The 11821-nt window shown below is 45.5% G+C and overlaps 1 protein-coding gene across 5 annotated transcripts in view; it reads right to left on the reverse strand.

Moving 5' to 3' along the window:
• Window positions 1-9840, reverse strand: part of TANC1 (tetratricopeptide repeat, ankyrin repeat and coiled-coil containing 1) — a 268517-nt gene extending 258677 nt beyond the window's left edge. For all 5 annotated transcript variants that reach the window (XM_055292020.2, XM_055292021.2, XM_055292022.2 and 2 more), the window contains exon 1: window positions 9684-9840. The gene's annotated coding sequence lies outside the window, so the exon portion shown is untranslated. The remainder of the gene's footprint in view (window positions 1-9683) is intronic.
• Window positions 9841-11821: the final 1981 nt, after the last annotated feature.

An 11821-nucleotide genomic window follows, 5' to 3' on the forward strand; every position in this document is an offset into this window, starting at 1 on the left:
TTTTTTAGACGGAGTCTTGCTCTGTCTCCCAGGCTGGAGTGCAGTGGCGCGATCTCGGCTCATTGCAAGCTCCGCCTCCCGGGTTCACGCCATTCTCCTGCCTCAGCCTCCCGAGTAGCTGGGACTACAGGCGCCCGCCACCATGCCCGGCTAATTTTTTTGTATTTTTGGTAGAGACGGGGTTTCACTGTGTTAGCCAAGATGGTCTCAATCTCCTGACCTCGTGATCCAACCCACCTCGGCCTCCCAAAGTGCTGGAATTACAGGCGTGAGCCACCGCGCCTGGCTAAAATAACACTTTTGACTCTTACTCCTTCTCCTCTATAAATCACCATCTAAAATTGTCCTACTTGTTATTGTTAGCTCAAAACATTTCATATAGCCATATAATTGTTTTAATATAAGCAACCAACTCCCATACAGATTATCTTGAAATCAAGAACTTATCTGGACTTCTGTAACAAGTAAATTAAAATTTACAATTTTTGAAACACTCAGAACAATTAAAAACTTCAATTTAACAACTGATCCAGAATGCTGAATAAAATATGGTAAGGACTGGATGTGGTGGTTCAGCCTGTAATCCCCACACTTTGGGAGGTCAAGGCAGGAAGACTGCTTGAGCCCAGGCATTCGAGACCAGCCTGGGCAACATAGCAGATCCTATCTCTACAGAAAAAAATAAAATAAAAAAAATTAGGCAGGCATGATGGTGCACACCTGTAGTCCCAGCTCTTGGGGAGGCTAAGGCAAGAGCGTCATTTGAGCCCAGGAGGTTGAAGCTGCAGTGAGCCAAGATTGTGCCACTGCACTTCAGCCTGGGCAACAGAGCAAAACCCTGTCTCAAAAACTAAATAAACAAATAAAATAAAACAGAATAAAATAAAATATGGGAAGAGGAGGAGAAGGTGGAAGATGATCTGGTTTTAGTAGCTCTGATCCACGCACGGTGCTAAGCCTTTCATACAGGGCTTCGCCTTTGGCCTCGGCATAAACTCTATGAAACAGGAATTATTGTCCCCATTCTACAGACATAGAAACAGGTCAAGTAAATTGCCAGAGCCAAACACAAAACCAAAGTTTATCTGGCTTCATAGATCATCCTTTTTACCATATCCTATATGTTTGTGTTTTTTTAAAGAGGGGAGAAAAAGGGAGTGTATATGTATATTTTTAATGGACTAACTATAGTTGAAAAGTACCTACTCTGTCCAAGTCACCTTATTATTCACAACAGGCAAATTTTAATGCAGAAAACAGTGTCCCTGCTGGTTAAAGGATTAAATATAAGAATGTGCTGGGAGCTGCTTATGACAGCTACCATTCATCATGCAAAGCTTCTTTATATATACTAAGCTATTCTTCATTAAGATTCACAAAATCCTTTAACTTTTCCCAGACATACAACTAGCACTTGGAAGGATATCAAGGGAAAAAAAATGTAAATAGCAAATTAAGTTAGCAAAGTTAGCTATGATAGGAACTTTTATTTACATGTCTGGGTTTCTAAGACAAGGTACATAGAAAATTATCACCCTGAGGGTGTCCTTTAATTTATGGCTGTATTTTAGATTAGCATAAGCATTTATCAGAAAAATATTCTGTTAAAAATTTATCGAGCAAAGGTAGAAAGAATGCACATTCCTAAATGTGCTCAAAAAATAAGTGTCTATAGAGTAGTATTTTACCATCACAACTCAGATACTTGTCATTCTGAATAAACTTCAACCACCAAAAACGTTTAACACCCAGGCCACTTTACCCAAGAAACACATGGTTTATAGTCTCAAGATATACTGAAAACATATCCATTTAACCACGCCAACTATTCAGAATACCTTTCCAAACACACCTGGAATCAATTCAACTTGCATCCCTTTGATATACTAATAAAACTAATTTTTAAACTCTAAGCTGTTACTTCTTTATATATATATACATTTTAAAGCTATATATTAATTGCTAAACTTTTTAAAGATAGGGTCTCACTCTGTCACCCAGGCTGAAGTGCAGTGGTTCAATCATAGCTTGCAGCAAAGTTCTTTCCCAGAACTTTGGGAGGCCAAGGTGGGAGGATTGCGTGAGTCCAGGAGTTCGGGACCAGCCTGGGCAACATGGGGAAACCCCATCTCTACAAAAAATACAAAAATTAGCCGGGTGTGGTGGTGCACACCTATAGTCCCAGCTATTTGGGAGGCTGAGGTGGGAGGATCACTTGAGCCCGGGAGGCAGAGGCTACAGTGAGCTGTGATCATGCTACTGCAGTCCAGCCTGGGTGACAGAGTGAGACCCTAGCTAAAAAAAAAAAAAAGATAAGAAAGAAACAATAATGAAAATGTTTTTTTCTCACAGAAGTTCTGAGTCACAGTGGTTCTAGGGCTGGCTAATCAGCAGCTAAAATAAGTCATTGTGGGCGGGGGATAGTGGTTCACGTTGTAATCCAGCACTTTGGGAAACTGAGGTAGAAGGATTGCTTGAGGCCAGGAGTTCGAGACGAGCCTGGGCAACATGGTGAGACCCTGTCTCTACCCGCTCGCCTCCTACACCCCTGACACCAACAACAAAAAAAAAAGGAATTGTGGTCTTAGGCACCTTTACCCTGCACTCGATGCTACTTGTTCTCTTGTGCTGACAACCTTATGCTTCAAATATGCCAGGACCTAACAGGCGTCACATACATATTCATTAATGAGTCACTGGCAAAAGGTATGGCATTACTAAAATTGATGGCTTAATCAAAATTCACTCCCTGGGGCAGGGGACACATCCACCTTACCCTTAAGTACATGGCCAGTGGAAAACTAATCAAAATGAGGATTATAGTAGTAAGCACAGTCACCCCCTCCACACCCAACCCTCCATATCTCAGGTTCCATGGCCACAGATTCAACAAACCTAGGTTAGAAAATATTCAAAAAATATTCTAGAACTGACCACTGGAAAAAAGATAACAATAAATATAATAAAATACAATAAATACAATAAAAATATAAATTTTAAAACAATACAGAATAACAACTATTTATCTAGCATTTACATTGTATTAGGTATTATAAATAATCTAGAGATGATTTAAAGTATGAAGGAGGACTGGGGGGTTGGCTCATGCCTGTAATCCCAGCACTTTGAGAGGCCAAGGCAGGAGGATCACTTGAACCAAGAGTTTGAGAGCAGCCTGGTCTGGTTTCACAGTAAGACCCTGTCTCTACAAAGAAAAAAAATAATACAAAATTTAGCTGGGTGTGGTGGTGTGCACCTGTACTCCCAGCTACTCAGGAGGCTGAGGTGGAAGGATTGCTTGAGTCCAGAAGGTTGAGGCTGCAGTGAGCCATGATCGCACCAGTGCAGTCCAGCCTGGGCAACAAATGGAAACCCTTTCTCAAAATAAAATACAAAGGAGGCTGGGCAAGGTGGCTCATGCCTGTAATCCCAGCACTTTGGCAGGCTGAGGCAGGTGGATCACCTGAGGTCAGGAGTTCAAGACCAGCCTGGCCAACATGGTGAAACCTCGTCTTTACTAAAAACACAAAAATTAGCCAGGTGGCCGGGCGCGGTGGCTCACGCTTGTAATCCCAGCACTTTGGGAGGCCGAGGCGGGCGGATCACAAGGTCAGGAGATCGAGACCACGGTGAAACCCCGTCTCTACTAAAAATACAAAAAAAAATTAGCCGGGCATGGTGGCGGGCGCCTGTAGTCCCAGCTACTCGGAGAGGCTGAGGCAGGAGAATGGCGTGAACCCGGGAGGCGGAGCTTGCAGTGAGCCGAGATTGCACCACTGCACTCCAGCCTGGGCGACAGAGCGAGACTCTGTCTCAAAAAAAAAAAAAAAAAAAAAAATTAGCCAGGCGTGGTGGCACATGCCTGTAATTCCAGCTACTCCGGAGGCTGAGGCAGGAGAATCACTTGAACCTGGGAGGCAAAGGTTGCAGTAGCCGAGATTGTACAACTGCGCTCCAGCCTGGGTGACAGAGGGAGACTCTGCCTCAAAACTAATAATAAAATTAAAAAAAAAAAAAAAAAAATATATATATATATATATATATATATATGAGGGTATGCATAAGTTATATGCAAATAATACACGATTTTTAATAAGGGACTTAAGCATTTGAGGATTTTAGTATCCGTGGGAATCCTGGAACCAATCTTCCATAGATATCAAGGATGGTTATAATGTTGTAAACTATTGCAGCAATGGCCCTCAATGAATCATGTAACCACCACAGCACCAGTGAGCCTAGGCACAGGGAACCTGGCCCCCATTTCTGAATCCCAAGCAAATAAACAGCTGTTGTTAAGCCACAAGAAGCAAGGAGGACCAGAACACAGAATGCGGTTGTATGGTGACCCTCCCTGCCATAGTATTCTACGTATGTAGGACAACAGGGGAAGAAAGAACCAAACTGTTTCATCCACAGACTTTTTAAATTCAAACATGTAGTTCAGAGTCAGCCGGCACTCAATAAACATTAATAATTAATGCTACTTATCCGAAGTAATTTAGAACAAAGCATGGCAGAGAGAGGGGAGTGAAATGGGTTACATGGGAATAATGACCAACTCTTTAGCAGTAATTCAATACCCACTCATGCCTGTGTACATAGCAATTCAGAGTCCCACAGAATGTGGACAAGTCCACTGCCCTCAAGACTATAGGGGTGTACATCACAACAACATTAAGAATGTTCGTATCCTTTGGTATGTTGTTATGATCAGCAATACCACTTGTGGAAATATACACTGCCCTGGCTAGCTCTTTTGTTGATCCAGCTCCCTCCCTCTTCCATTAACAATAACCCTCTTCTTTGTGGGATACTTTGACTCCCCACAGCCCCATTTTATGGGTCTAACCGTAACTCTCCCTTGGCTGGCATCAAGCCAATTCGGGTTCCCTCCAGGGCTTTCCCAAATTGGAACTAACATCAAAAAGGCCAATTCTGGATGTGAGGCTTGAGAGCTATAATACCAGCAGCCATATACGTATGATCTTTCTCATATTTCTTCAAAAGCTCATGCAAGAGAGGATCCCATTTTTGCATGAGTATACATGCATGAAAAGGTCACAGCCAAGTGCTTCTTAGAGACTTCCCTACTCTCCACTCCCATCTCCCACCCAAAGAGGTAATAAGCCACTGTTCATGACTAGCAGGTAACCCTAGGTGTGCTGAGGTGGGGAAGGGAAGAAGTTGAGTCACTGTGGCTCTGGGCTATGTGGACTGAACATGATGGGTTCGCATCTGTCTACCTCTACAACTGGAAGGTTTTCACTAATAAATTCCCTCATGTTAGCAACAAAATCTGTGCTAAAATCCAGGAACTATGTCATCCCTCTGCAACACTTTTGTCCTTGACATTCTGTCTACGGAACTCTTCTTTCTAGAACATTCTCCTTGATCACACCCACCTGCAGGGGACCCTAAAGACAACACCGACCCTAGAAGGGCAAGTTCCATCAGCAACATAGCTAAATCAAACCAGGAGAACCCCTTTCACTCTCCACAAGATAGTGTCCTCTGAAAAGCCTTCTTCATCAAAGTCCTCTATCATTCCAAATCCATGCTCCTGATAATATTATTAAAAACCAAGAGTCATTCTTCTCCTTTGCTGCTCTTGTGCCCTCCTGGTACAAACTGTCCCAACTTCTCTAGCAAATACTGCTTCATAATGTTCTCTTCTCTCACTCATGGAAATGGCGGCAATTTCAGATGTATTACACCTCCTTCCCAGCCAATGAGCACTGATAACATCTTCTTATTGAGGTTTAAACCCCATTGCTTAATATTTTGAAAAGACATTCCTCTGAGAATAAGTTTAAAAAGCTGAAGATGGACAAGCTGCTCAGACATAAAGAGCCTACAGCTGAACACATAATTTCATTTTAGAACCTGTTAAAGAAAATCAATACCAGCCTCCAGATGAGTGTCAAGCTGCAGTGAGTGCTGCTAACTAGGCAAGCAGGACAAAGCACAAACATTTAGAGACACAGCAAAAATGGGTCACCTGCAACCTACTACCTCTTTACCATCAACCCAACAGCATAAGGGAAGGATGTATTTAGCATGGAAAATGCTGCAAAATCAGACTTATCCAGCCATCGGTAGGAACAGTCCAAGAATGATGACACCAAAAAAAGGAATACTCATCCAGGCTTTGCAATTAGGCTGAGAGATACCAAGATCAAAGGCAAATGTTATGTTCATTTTTTATTTTTAAAAAGAGGTACAGATTTGAGAAGTGATTTCCTTAAGAATGCTGTCTGGGTTACTAGTCCGGATTATAAATCACATTACACCCTGAAGCCTACTTAATAAAAAAGAAGTTGAAAATAAACAAATGATTAGTTTGAAGCATGTGACTTTCTGAAACTCTCTTGAGGAGAAAGTTTTATTACCATTATTGGTGAACTGTTTTTAATCCCTGACATCAAAGCATAGATGTTAACCCTGGGGTTCTGAAATCAAAATAACTTATATATAACCCTAAAAATGTATTGTGAGAAGTTGCCACATATTAACTTTAGTCTGTTTGGCAGGTTTGAATAAACAGAAGAGAAGAGACTAGGGAGAATCAGAAGACTTTGGCTCAAGTTCAACTCAACTATTTATAGATGATACAGGTCTAATTTAACTTTCTAGGCCTTAGTTTACTCAAATAAAGGGTTAGGGATAAAATATGTAAATCAAGCCCTTATAAACCCCATAGCAGTGTTCTAACATTACAGCATTGTCTCCAGAATTCCTACATTTCTCAAACTTTTGGAGAGTCACAGAACTTTAGGGATGCAAGGTAATCCCATTTTAGGGATGAAAAAAATGAGAAAACCAAGACCCAGAAAGGCTTAAGAGCTCTCTGTACAGCAAACACTTTCATAACCTGGGGAGAAAAGGGGCAGGGAGAGGTTCTGGTTTTTCCACCACTGAAATATGCATTTAAGAGACAGTTGAAAACCAAACTACTTTAAACACTAAAACAAATCCCCCCCACAAATATAAAAACACTCTGCTTTATTTTGCTTCCGTAAATATATTCCTGTAACGCAAACTATGTATCATAAAGATAAAAATAAAGCCATTTCTTTTTCTATGAGACTCTCAACCCTACTCTCAACCCAACTGAGACAAAATCTTTACAATTAGGTTAGAAATGTCTAATGGAAACATCGACATAAAGTTAACCTCCAGCTATGCTGGCAGGAGTCATTCTAATATGGATTATAGTTCCACTGGCTCAGGGATGCTGGTTTTAATGTTCCCAGAGAAATAAAGAATTAATCAGCAACTCAGAAGAGAACGTCGCCTAAAAATGGACGATTTAATCCAGACAACTCCATTGTCTCTAAAATTATGCCCTCAATCACCCAGTGTCAAAAACTTGCTATGGCACCAAATAAATTGTGTGTGGTTAAAGAGACAAAATGTTCTTTTTTTCTACAGGCTGTTATGGGAAGCAGAAAAAGGCTGACTATGAATCAGTTATATCTTAGATCAAGGATGGATATAAATTATAATAATTTAGGCATTCTGGTGGTTAAACCAAGAAAGCAGGAAAACCATTGCTTCCAAGTTCAGCAACACTTCGAACCAAAACGCTTGGTGCCATAAAGTTAAGTTTGGGGCACCACAAGTGCAAGACAGGGTCATAAAAACTCACCTTAAATTTATTTGTGGACTTTTCCTGCTTCCACTAAAATCGATGACACTATTTCCCATCTCTTATTGTCAAATCACAACAGTCCGGAAGCCTGGACCAAGTTCACTTGGCAGGTAACAGGAACAACCCTAGGAGGAAGTCCTGAAGGATATCAGATACCATACTTCCTTTACTGCCACATACTTTTCATTTCAGAACCACCAGGATATATTTATGATGCTTTTTGACTAACACTTACCAAGCATTCTGGCTGACACAAACTGCAGAAACTGGCATACTCTAGGGAAGGTCCCTTGTGAGGTCTTTAAGTAGCTTAGATGAGTAAAACACTCAGACTACTTCTATAATGAACACCTCTCGGCCGCTCATAAAGTCTTTCATTCCCAGCAATCAAGAAGCAGCTGTTAAAATCCTGGAATCTTTCTAGTAGCAGATCTGAAATACCTCCAGGCTGACCCAGGAAGCTTCACAACTGCTTTCCTCTCCTTCCCCTCCCCTGCCTCAGGAGTGCCAGCCTGGCAGGAATAAAGATGACCAAGGAAGGAAAAAAGAAGGTAGCGGATCTGGTAAAAGCAGAGACGCAGACTCCCTTCATTTCCACTACAGAGAAATACCAGCCCTCTGTGCCAACTAACCGGGTTTCTCCTTTCCTCTCCCACCCCCACCCCTCCAAACACGCATTAACTTCTGCAGTCTGGTGTGTCTGGCATTTCCAGAGCGAGCGATCTCAGCAATCCTGAGCCCTTTCCTCAAAGATTCTGAAGCAGGAACTTCCTTTCCGCGCCAGCCAGAGTTTGCGGTCCAACCCACGTTAGGACTCAGCTTCCATTTACCTTGTAACTTGTACGGACGACGCTGCTTCTGGGGTCAAGTTCAAGATGAAGGTTCCCTCCTCACCTCCCAAGTTAACTCCAGCAGGGAACAACGCCACTGAGAACGGTCCCAACACTGGAGGCACGGGGATCTGGAGCTGGCAGAAGGGGGCTGGGAGAAGGCCGTCGCCGAGCCTGGCGTCCTCCGCCCCTTGGCCGCAGCGCCGCGTTTCTACCTGGCCAACGCCACATTTCCTCCCGAAGCTTTACACAATAAGTCCAGTAAGTTTTGAGAACACCGGTCCAGGGACCTTTCTGTCTGCAAACACACCACACAATGCCTAGAGCTTCCTTCCCAGCCAGGCGTTCCGGAAAGCCGCCGCGCCAAAGCCGGGAGCCACGCACACCCACAGCGCTGCGCGCCCGCACCCCAAAGTCCTCCAGGAAGCCAGTGTCCTGATATAGTCCCCCGAAAATGACCACTCTGCATCCAAGAACAAGGGGGCTCACAATCTTGACAATTATCGCTCTTCTCAGCGCCCCACCCCTAAAGAAAAACCCCCGACGTCTAATCCTAACTCACCCCCGCCCCCAATAAAGGAGTGTGGATATGCTAATCGCTGTGTTCTTGTAAGCAAAGCAATAGACTTTCAGCCCAGACTAGGGCAATACAATGCCCCCGGCTTAAGTTCTCTCGGCAACTTCGCGACCCGCGCACCCCAACACTCCGGGGGGCGCCCAGGACCCCGCGGTGCCAGGCGCGCCTCCCCCCCGCCTCCCCCGCGCCAGGTACCAGGCGTAGCCCAGGCCCTTGCCAAGCCCGAGGGCTACAGAGAAGGCGGGAAAGGGGGCGAGCGGGCGCGCCGGGCGGGGGTGGTCCCAAAACTCGAGCGTGCCCCGAGCCTTCCCGGTTCCCACCACCCCGGTTTCCACCGGAGGCCGGCTCGGTCCGGCGCGGGGGGACCGCTCAAGGAAGGTGCGGACTCCCCAAAGCCGCCGAGACCAAGGCCCGGGGCGCCCAACATGTCTGTGCCTATTCCCGGAAAGCTCCCGGGTGTGCCCGGCGGAGGAGGGGGCGCTCCAGAAACTTTCCCACACGCCTTTCCCTTCTCCCATCACCCTCTCCTCCCCGGGTCCCTCTCGACGTCTCCGCACACTGGCAGCTGGCCAAGCCCGGGGCGCTCGCAGGCCCGCAGCGGAGCCCGGGCTGCGGGAGTTACCTGCCGGGAAAGTTTCCAGCTCCTCAGCGCGGTTCCCCACACCCAGGGCCGGGCCTCGGGGCGAGGCCAGCTCGGCGCTCCGCGGCTGCCTCTCCTCCGGCTCCCGAGGCGGCCGCCGCTCCAGCAGCTGCCACAGCAAAGCCTCCGCTCCGGCCCGTCCCCCCGCCTTGCTCGGCCCACACCGGGGCCTCATTGGCAGCGCGAATCCCCGCCCTTGCGCGTGTTCCCGAAGGCACCTTCCTCTCGCGCGCCCGCCCCGGCCGCGCCTCCCGCGCCCCTCCCCGCCCCGGGCTGCGGCGGATCCAGGGACCCGCTGGAGCGCGGAGCGCGAACTTGCCGCGGGGCTCGGGCGCGAGGTCCCCTTGTCCCGCCTCTCGGCGCCAGGTCCGGGCCTGAGGCACCCTACCGTTCCTCCGGGCACCGGGTACCCCGGGGCTGTGCCTAGGCCCCTCCGGGACCAAAATGAGATGGGCCATAGTCTTTTTTACAGCCTCTTCAAAATCAATAAAGCGACCCGGCCTTCCCTCCTCGCTGCTTTTTTACCACAGCCGAGGAGGACATATGGGAGCAATTAACCGAGCTGGAGTTTCCGTGGACGCTTTAGGGTGGCTTGTGCGGCTTTCTTGGATTTTCTCTGCCTCACTTAACTACACACAAACACAAACACTTTCTGGGACCAGAATGAGCTAAATGAGCTGGAAGGTCTAAGAAGGCATCTCGCTGGCTGCATCTTTTTATTTCCCAAAAGCGAATGGGGGACGTTCTGGGGCCGGTGATTTCCCGGGCGTCCCTGGGGCTGCGGGTCTGGAGCCTCCTGCGACCGCTCCGGGCTGGCCCGTGCTGTCTGCGCTACATTCACAGAGGGCCAGCGTGGTGCTTCTGTCGGAAGGAGATGGGAGGGACGGAGGGGAGAGAACACACAAAGATGCTATTATTTTGTCGGTTGGTGGCAGTAAATTAAACTCCTGAGTTCCCAAAATGTTTTGTTATTCTCCAGCAGAGCAAAAACCAGGATAGGGACTAGGGATTCGGGTGTCCTGGGTTCTCCAAGATCCTCCCAGGAATCCCAGACAGCCAAATTGGCCTAGGGGACTCTGCCCACTTAATACCCGAAGCTCTCTAAGACAGCCTTCGTTGATCTAGTTGACCAAGGAAGGATCAACTAGAACTGCCGCTGCCTTGTGTGGCCAGCGGGAATTGTGCACGGGTTACCCCATTGGTGTGTCTGGAGCAGAGAATAGAGAAGTTGCTATAAACCGATTTATTGGCAACCCCTAACCTTGCTGTGGCAAACCCGCCTTAAAATACGATTGTGTTTTAAACAAGTTTCCTCATAAAAACTTCAACCTCACGCAGAGCTTCCCTATATAAAGACACCAGCAGGAGGGGTGTCCATATTTAAAGTTCTTATGAAAAGGGACAGGAAGCAAAATGCCACACAATCTCTTTTCATAAATTAAAAAGACTGAAATGGACTGGATTTTTCACCCGTAGTTTCAAAGGCCTGATTACTGCTGTGTTGATATTTGAGCAGTAAACACATCAGCGGCCTTGAAGTATTCCTGAAACAAGGCAGGATAGAATATTTAAAATAAAAATACAAACTTAAACCAGAAAACTATTGACTTCTTTCTCCATCTGAAATGTTTCATTGCTGAAAAATATGGTAATGTTTTATTTAACTTATCTTGAAACGAAATCTTTCAACAGACCAAAAAGCCAGACAGCAACCTTAATGATAAAAGAATGATGCAAACAAAAGACAAAAACTCCAAGCAGTCTAACTAATCTGAAATATTAAAATATAAGAGAAACAATCCTAAGAAAATAGACTGGTAAGATTTCCTGCTCCAGACTTCTTTATAATGGGAGAAAGGTATAATGGATGAAATTTATCATTTGTACCACATTTTTCTAGTTTTGGCTCTTCTCAGCTGTATTTCCAAATTTTTGATGAAATTGCTTAGTTAAATAGGGCTTTGAAGGCAATGCAATTTTTTTCCCTCTACTCTCAAAGCTCCTTAAGTAGCAAGTAGAAAATCACATAAATATGGTCATTACTGGCATCATCTTTAAATTATTTTTAGTTGAAAAAGTTTTGTCTTTATAGTTTCAGAAGTCACAGTCTCTAAAGAAGT

This window comes from Symphalangus syndactylus, chromosome 9 (genome assembly GCF_028878055.3).
Source record: "Symphalangus syndactylus isolate Jambi chromosome 9, NHGRI_mSymSyn1-v2.1_pri, whole genome shotgun sequence".
Classification (NCBI taxonomy): Eukaryota; Metazoa; Chordata; class Mammalia; order Primates; family Hylobatidae; genus Symphalangus; species Symphalangus syndactylus.